Genomic DNA, 6,703 nt, shown 5'->3' on the forward strand with positions numbered 1-6,703 from the left:
CAGCCCCATGACCCAATTGACTGCCAAAGGCCCTACCTCCTAATACTATCTTTTAGGGGAGTAGATTTCAACATAGAAATGTTGAGGTGACATAAACCTTCAGATCATAGAGATACTCTTGCACAAAATCAGACAAAAATTTCTGCAGATGACTTAATCAATGAAACTGCAGTGGACTGTTTACAATGTAAATCGCTGATTTGATAATTATAAATAGGATGAAAACTTCTTAATATTTAAAAAGTCTACATTAAAACTTTTATTATTCCCTTAGGAAATCAAATCTGAATTAGGGGATAAAATCTGTGTTAGTTATCTTTTGCTGCATAATAAAACTCCCCCAAAGCTCATTAATTTAGAATGACAAGCATTTATTATCTCAGTTTCTTGGGGTCTGAAATCCAAGTACAACTTAGATAAGTCCCCTGGTTCCGGGGTCTCTCTTAAGTCTGCAGATGTCATCAGAGCTGTGATCATCTCAAGGTTCAACTGGGAAATAATTCCCTGCAAGCTCACTCATGTGGCTGTTGGCAAGCTTCAGGGTCCTCATTGGTTACCGGCTAGAGACATCAGTTCCTTGCCACATGGGTCTCTCCAAAGGGCTGCTCACAATATGGTCGCTGGCTTTCCTTAGAATGAATGAGTGGAGATTCAGGATGGAAGTCACAGTCTTTTTATAACCCAGTCTTGGAAGTGACATCCCAACACTCTCACCATGTTCTGTTAGAAACTAGTCACTGGGCCCAACCCACACCCAAGGGAAGGTTATTCCACAAGGTATGTATGGTATTGGTTAGGTATTTATTACAGCAACATCCCACTTTCAGATACCAGAGTCTGTATTTATCCCTTTTCTCATCTTACCTCCAGAGGCAACTGTTTTCATGTGTTTAAAGAATATCATGTTTTTGTTAGGTCTTACTACAAAATTATACCCTTATTTTATGAGCAAACATTTTTTATTTTCCTAAATAGCATTGTCTTTTATATCTCTCATTCTCTTTCTCACTCTTTGTGGGCAGGGATCATTAGGAGCTATCTAAGAGGCTGCCTACCATAGTTCACCCTCTGGCCCATGTGATTTACAACCCCTCTGCATGCACATATACTCTTCCTAAGTCTCATCTAGTTACAACATCAGCTCAAAGTGCAGAACTGTATCTAAATCAGGTTCATGTATGGATGAGTCTCCACAAATATAGTACCTTAAATACATATCCTCTTCATCTTTAGACCTGTGGAACTCAAGATAGAAGTTATCTAGCTGTCCTTCCCACCCCAGATTACCTAACATACAACTGTGGGCCAGGAAGTCATTACTGTTCAACAAGGGAGAAAACTGGAGGCACAAGGGTGTCACTGGTCCATGGACATTCTGAAATCCCAGCAAGCAAATGTTAGAAGTTCCTTGATTAGATCTCAAGGCCTGAGAATAATTCTCCATGGCTCTTGGCTCCACTCTTCAGGGCATTGTTTCTGCTCTCTTGGTCATTTTTCTTTCTCATGGATGGTAGTGCATATTCAGCCTGCTTCCTGCCAGTAGAATTCTGGGGATTCAAAGGCCTCTCTTCATTTTGTCCCTCTTGATCCAAGTTGGCAACGTTTCTCCAAACATGTCTTTAGGAGAAAAAAAAAAAAATTTTTGGACCATGTTTGTGTATTTAGACAATGTTTTCCTAGCAGTGCCCTCAATTTGATATTTGCCTGGAAGCCATTTCTTAATTTTAGCATTGTTTGCTGTCTGGAGAGGCTGAAGAATTTCAAAACTTTTTTTTTTTTTTTTTTGTAGAGGGGTATGACAGTCTTTCAATTTATTTCTCTTCTCCTGCATCTTACTCCATGTAGGAAAAAGAGGCCCACTGGCACCTTCAACATTTTGGAAACCCTCCATAACTAGACCGCTCAGTTCATTAGGCATGTTTTTTACTTTCCACCTAACTGCAGGTAACAACGTTGCTAAACTTTCTGCTACTACATTACAAGGTTCTTCTTTCTTCAATTCCCAATAGCATGCTCTTCACTTTCTTTGAGCCCTCACCAGAAGGGATCTCAAAGTCAAGATTTCTACTAATAGTCTGTTCAAGATAATTAAGCATTCTCTAACGTGCTTCTCTAATTTCTCCCAATTTCTGTCAGTGTGAGGTTCCAAGACCACTCCCACGTGTTTAGGTATTTATTATAGCAACATCCCACTTTCAAAGGTTGTATTTATCCCTTTTCTCATCTTACCTCCAGAGGTAACTGTTTTCATGTGTTTAAAGAATGTCATTTTTTGTGAAGCCTTATCACAAAATTATACCCTTATTTTATGAGCAAACTTTTTTTTCCAAATAGCATTGTCTTTTAGCACAATGGTAGTACACCATGGCTTGTACTCCTTCTTCCTATATTTTGTCTGTCCAGTCCCCAGGAGATGAGTACCCAGATCACCTCCAATGTCATGCCATTATTACAAATAGTGTTGCAATGCATGTCCCCATTCATGGCCCTTTATGAGTGAATCTGTGTGAAGGTTTCTTTGGGATATGTGCATAACCAGAACTGGAATTGATGATGCACAGGTTACACATAAACTTAGTTTGACTAGGATGTGCCAAATTACTCACAGTAAGGTTACACTACTTTTCATTCCCACTTGCCATGCATAAAGGATCCTGTATCCCACGTCTGAACCAACACTCACTATTTCATCCAGTTTTTGAATGTTTCTCCATTATTTGGTTTGAAGTAATATTTAATATTTTGATTTGCATTTTCCCTGATAATTGATGAGTGTGAGCATCTTTTCATATATTTTTGACTTCCCTATTCCACAAACTGCCTGTTTATATCTTTTCTATATTCTTTAGGATCAGAGACCACATATCATGTCTTCTGCATTCTCCTCTGCTCCTAGAACAATGCTGGATGTTGATTGATGAGATGATTGATGAGAAGGTCAATATGAGCTTCTCTATTTTGAGACCTACATTTCCTCTACACACCCTGAGGTGTTTGACTGCATTCATTTAAAATACATTTATCAAATGACTACCCAAGTGCCAAGACTTCCTGTGTGACTCTTCCTTCTGGCAAAGCCCAAATTGCCTATCCGTCACTTTATCAATTGAATAGAAGAATGAATCTGGTCAAACTCATCATCTGGCATCAAACAGACTAGTATTTTAAATGCCCTTTTACAGTCTCTAACATTCTGTGATCTGATTCTACCTTACTGACTAATTGATTTTTTCTTTTGTTGTTTTTGACTGCCGCATGCCTAAAGCAACGCAAGAAGTAAGGAATATTGGCACATCGACAGGAAGCTCCACAGCAGTTTGTTGAGTTTCTCTGTTTGTGAAGAGCAAATCCACATTATAGTGAATGATGATTGCTGATAAATATCATGGATTTAATGGTCAAAAAGTAAACTCCTCTCCTCATTGTACCCCATAAGGGTCACCAGTCTCAGTGTGACAGCATTTATCCACATTTCTAGAGAGAGAAAGGATTCTCAGCCCTGACTTAAGTACTCCCACACCCACCCCAGGGCAGGGTTAGATGCTCAACTCTGGAAATCTTGATTGAAACACAATCACCCTGTATTGTAATTGTCTGTTTATTTGCTCTCCTTCTAGATTTGGAACATGCTGAGGATACAGATTTGTGTCTCATTCATTGCTTTATTTTATTATTTTATTGTACTTAGCAAAGCACTTGTCATATAGTAGGTGTTCAATAAACATTTATTGATTGAATCTGAATAGACACATGGAAAAACATTTATTGAACACTTGCCGTATACTATGTCAGATGCTGTGGATGCGTGGATGAATAAGACACAGTTTAAGTACAAAATGGTGTGGGAACATGTGCAGAGAAGGGGCATTGTATTCTAAAGGAGATGAACTTTAAATCAAGCAACGACGCCATTGGTAGCAGTCTTCTTTTTCTTGTTTGAGAGATTCCTTCTGCCCTTGAATTCCAGATGTGACTTGTACTTTAATTGCAAGAAATAGGCTCTCTGTGTGCGTATGTGTGTGAGAGGTATGGATAGGGAAGTGTGTGCTGCCTGTGTCTGCCCCCTTCTAGGCTGGAGTTGGTATAGGGAGGTTGAAGGCTATTTGCCCACCACCCATAAGGCTTGGTCATGATGGCTGGGACATCTATGCAGCCATCTAGACTGAAGTGCAGACAAACAAGTTAGCCTCCCAATATTAGGCACTCAACTCCTTTAGTGTATGACCCAATAACTGAGAACATCTGAGTCAGCCCAGGAGTGATCTTTCCTGGCTTCACTCCAAATACATGTCAATTTTCAATTACCTGGTCAAGCCAAAGGAACCTGGGTCAAGTTCTGCCCTGGGGTGGGGTTTGAGGGAGCCTTAGACATGTACGTTTGTTGTAAAGTCCAGTTATGCACCTCTTAGAAAACATACCAGTCAGAGTTCTGCCAGGGCCTTATCTCACTTCATGTTAGACTCAGTGAGAAGGTTTCAACAGTGACTTCTAAAATGGCCCACAGGCATGGGGCAGAGTCGGGAAGTATGCTAGATTTCACATTATGTAGTCCATGGAAAAACAAAAACTCATTTCTTTCTTCTCATTTTTCAATGTACTCCTTATTAAAAAGTTTCTTTGTGAAGAATCAATTAATAGTGGTATTTGATCAAGTGAAACAAATCTGGGTTCTCTTGAGCAAATCCCTAAAGGGATTTCCTTCATTTTCATATCTATGGATTTTGGATAGTGGAGCCTGATGTGCAACAATCTTCAATAAGACTTTTTCATTTATATTCCACAGAGCAGAGTTCTTTCATCTCTATTTTCTCCATACAACTCCTGACTTGTCATTTTTAAATAAAAATTACTGGACTAGTTTCCTTGTATGTAATTGTTAACTCTTAGCCCCTTACAACCAGGAACTAGTGGCCGTGAGTTTCCTATATATGTATATTTTTGGTTGGATTTTGTGAGCTTTTCCATCATAAACCAAAAGAGTCAGTAACAGGCAAACTGGAGAATCTACCGCTAACAATAATTGGGTGACGTGAGGACAACCAAAAGAGCAGGGGTCAATACATGTGTACATTTTTGGTAAATGGCCAGATAGTGCATATTTTAGGCTTTATGGATCATATGTTCTCTGTTGTAATTACCCAACTCTGCCTTTGTAGTGTCAGTACAGCAACAGACAATACGCACGTGGGCATGGCTGTGCTCCAATAAAACTTTATTTACAAAAACAGGTAATAGGCCAGATTGAGCCTGTGGACCTCAGTTTGCTGACCTTTAATCTAGAGAAAATGATGGAAAGAAATGGGTTTGCTATGAAAAATATCTAGCCTGCCCCATTTGCTTTTGAAACCCTCATTTTCAGTTGTCGCTTAGCACACAGCACCTGTTGTTCAGTTTTGTTTCTTGAGCTTTAGGTTTATAGGTAAAGTGAGGGGTTAATGTCAGTGTTTACAGAGTTTCCTATGACCAGACACCTGCCCTCTCATTAAAAAATTAATCTTATTGTGTATATTTAAGATATATAACATGATATTATAGGATATACATATATAGACAGTAAAATGGTTAGTATAGTTAGGAAATATCATATCCATCATCTTACATAGTTATCCATTTTTGTTTTTGATCTTCTGTGGCAAGAGCAGCTACAATTTTCTCATTTAGCAGGAAACCCAAATACAGTACAATTTTATTACCTACAGTCCTTGTGTTGTACGTTGAATCCCTAGTCTCATTCATCCCACATGTTTGCTATTTTGTATCCTCTGACCATCTTCTCCCACTTCTTCTTTCCTTCCACCCCTGTAAATACTGCTTTTTTTTTTCTGTTTTTATTTATCTGTTTGTTTATTTTGAGATAGAGCTTTGCTCTTATGGCCCAGGCTGGAGTGCAATGGCATGATCTTGGCTCGCTGCAACCTTTGCCTCCCGGGTTTAAGCTATTCTCTTGCTTCAGCCTCCTGAGTAGCTGGGATTACAGGCACCCGACACCAAGCCCAGCTAATTTTTGTATTTTTAGTAGAGACAGGGTTTCACCATGTTGGCCAGTCTGGTCTCAAACTCCTGAAGATTTCATATATATGTGAGATTATACAATATTTTTTTTCTGTGTCTGGCTTATTTCACTTAGCATAACATCCTCCAGATTCATCCATGTTGTGGCAACTGACAGAATCTCCTTTTTAAAGACCAAATAATATTCCCTTGCATATACATCACATTTGCTTTGTCCATTCATCTGTTGATGGACACTTCAGTTGTTCCCATATCTTGGTTATTGTGAATCATGGTACAGTGAACATGGGAGTGTAGATATCTTTATGAGGTGATGATTTCATTTCCTTTGTGTATGTACCCAGTAGTGGTATTGCTGCATCATAGTTTTGTTTTTAATTAGTAATCTCCATACTGTTTTCCATTATGTCTGCACCAATATACAACATCAACAATGTACAAAGGTTCTCTTTTCTCTACATCTTTGCCAATTTTGTTATTTGTTAACTTTTTGATAACAACCATCCTAACGGGTGAGAGGTGATATTTCATAGTGGTTTTGATTTGCATTTTTCTTTTCTTTTTTTTTTTTTTTTGAGATAGAGTCTTGCTCTGTTGCCTAGGCTGGAGTGCAGTGATGCAATCTTGGCTCACCAAAACCTCCGCCTCCTGGTAGCTGGGATTACAGGTGCCCACCACCATGCCAAGCTAA

This window comes from Macaca mulatta, chromosome 12 (genome assembly GCF_049350105.2).
Source record: "Macaca mulatta isolate MMU2019108-1 chromosome 12, T2T-MMU8v2.0, whole genome shotgun sequence".
In the NCBI taxonomy this organism is placed as follows: domain Eukaryota; kingdom Metazoa; phylum Chordata; class Mammalia; order Primates; family Cercopithecidae; genus Macaca; species Macaca mulatta.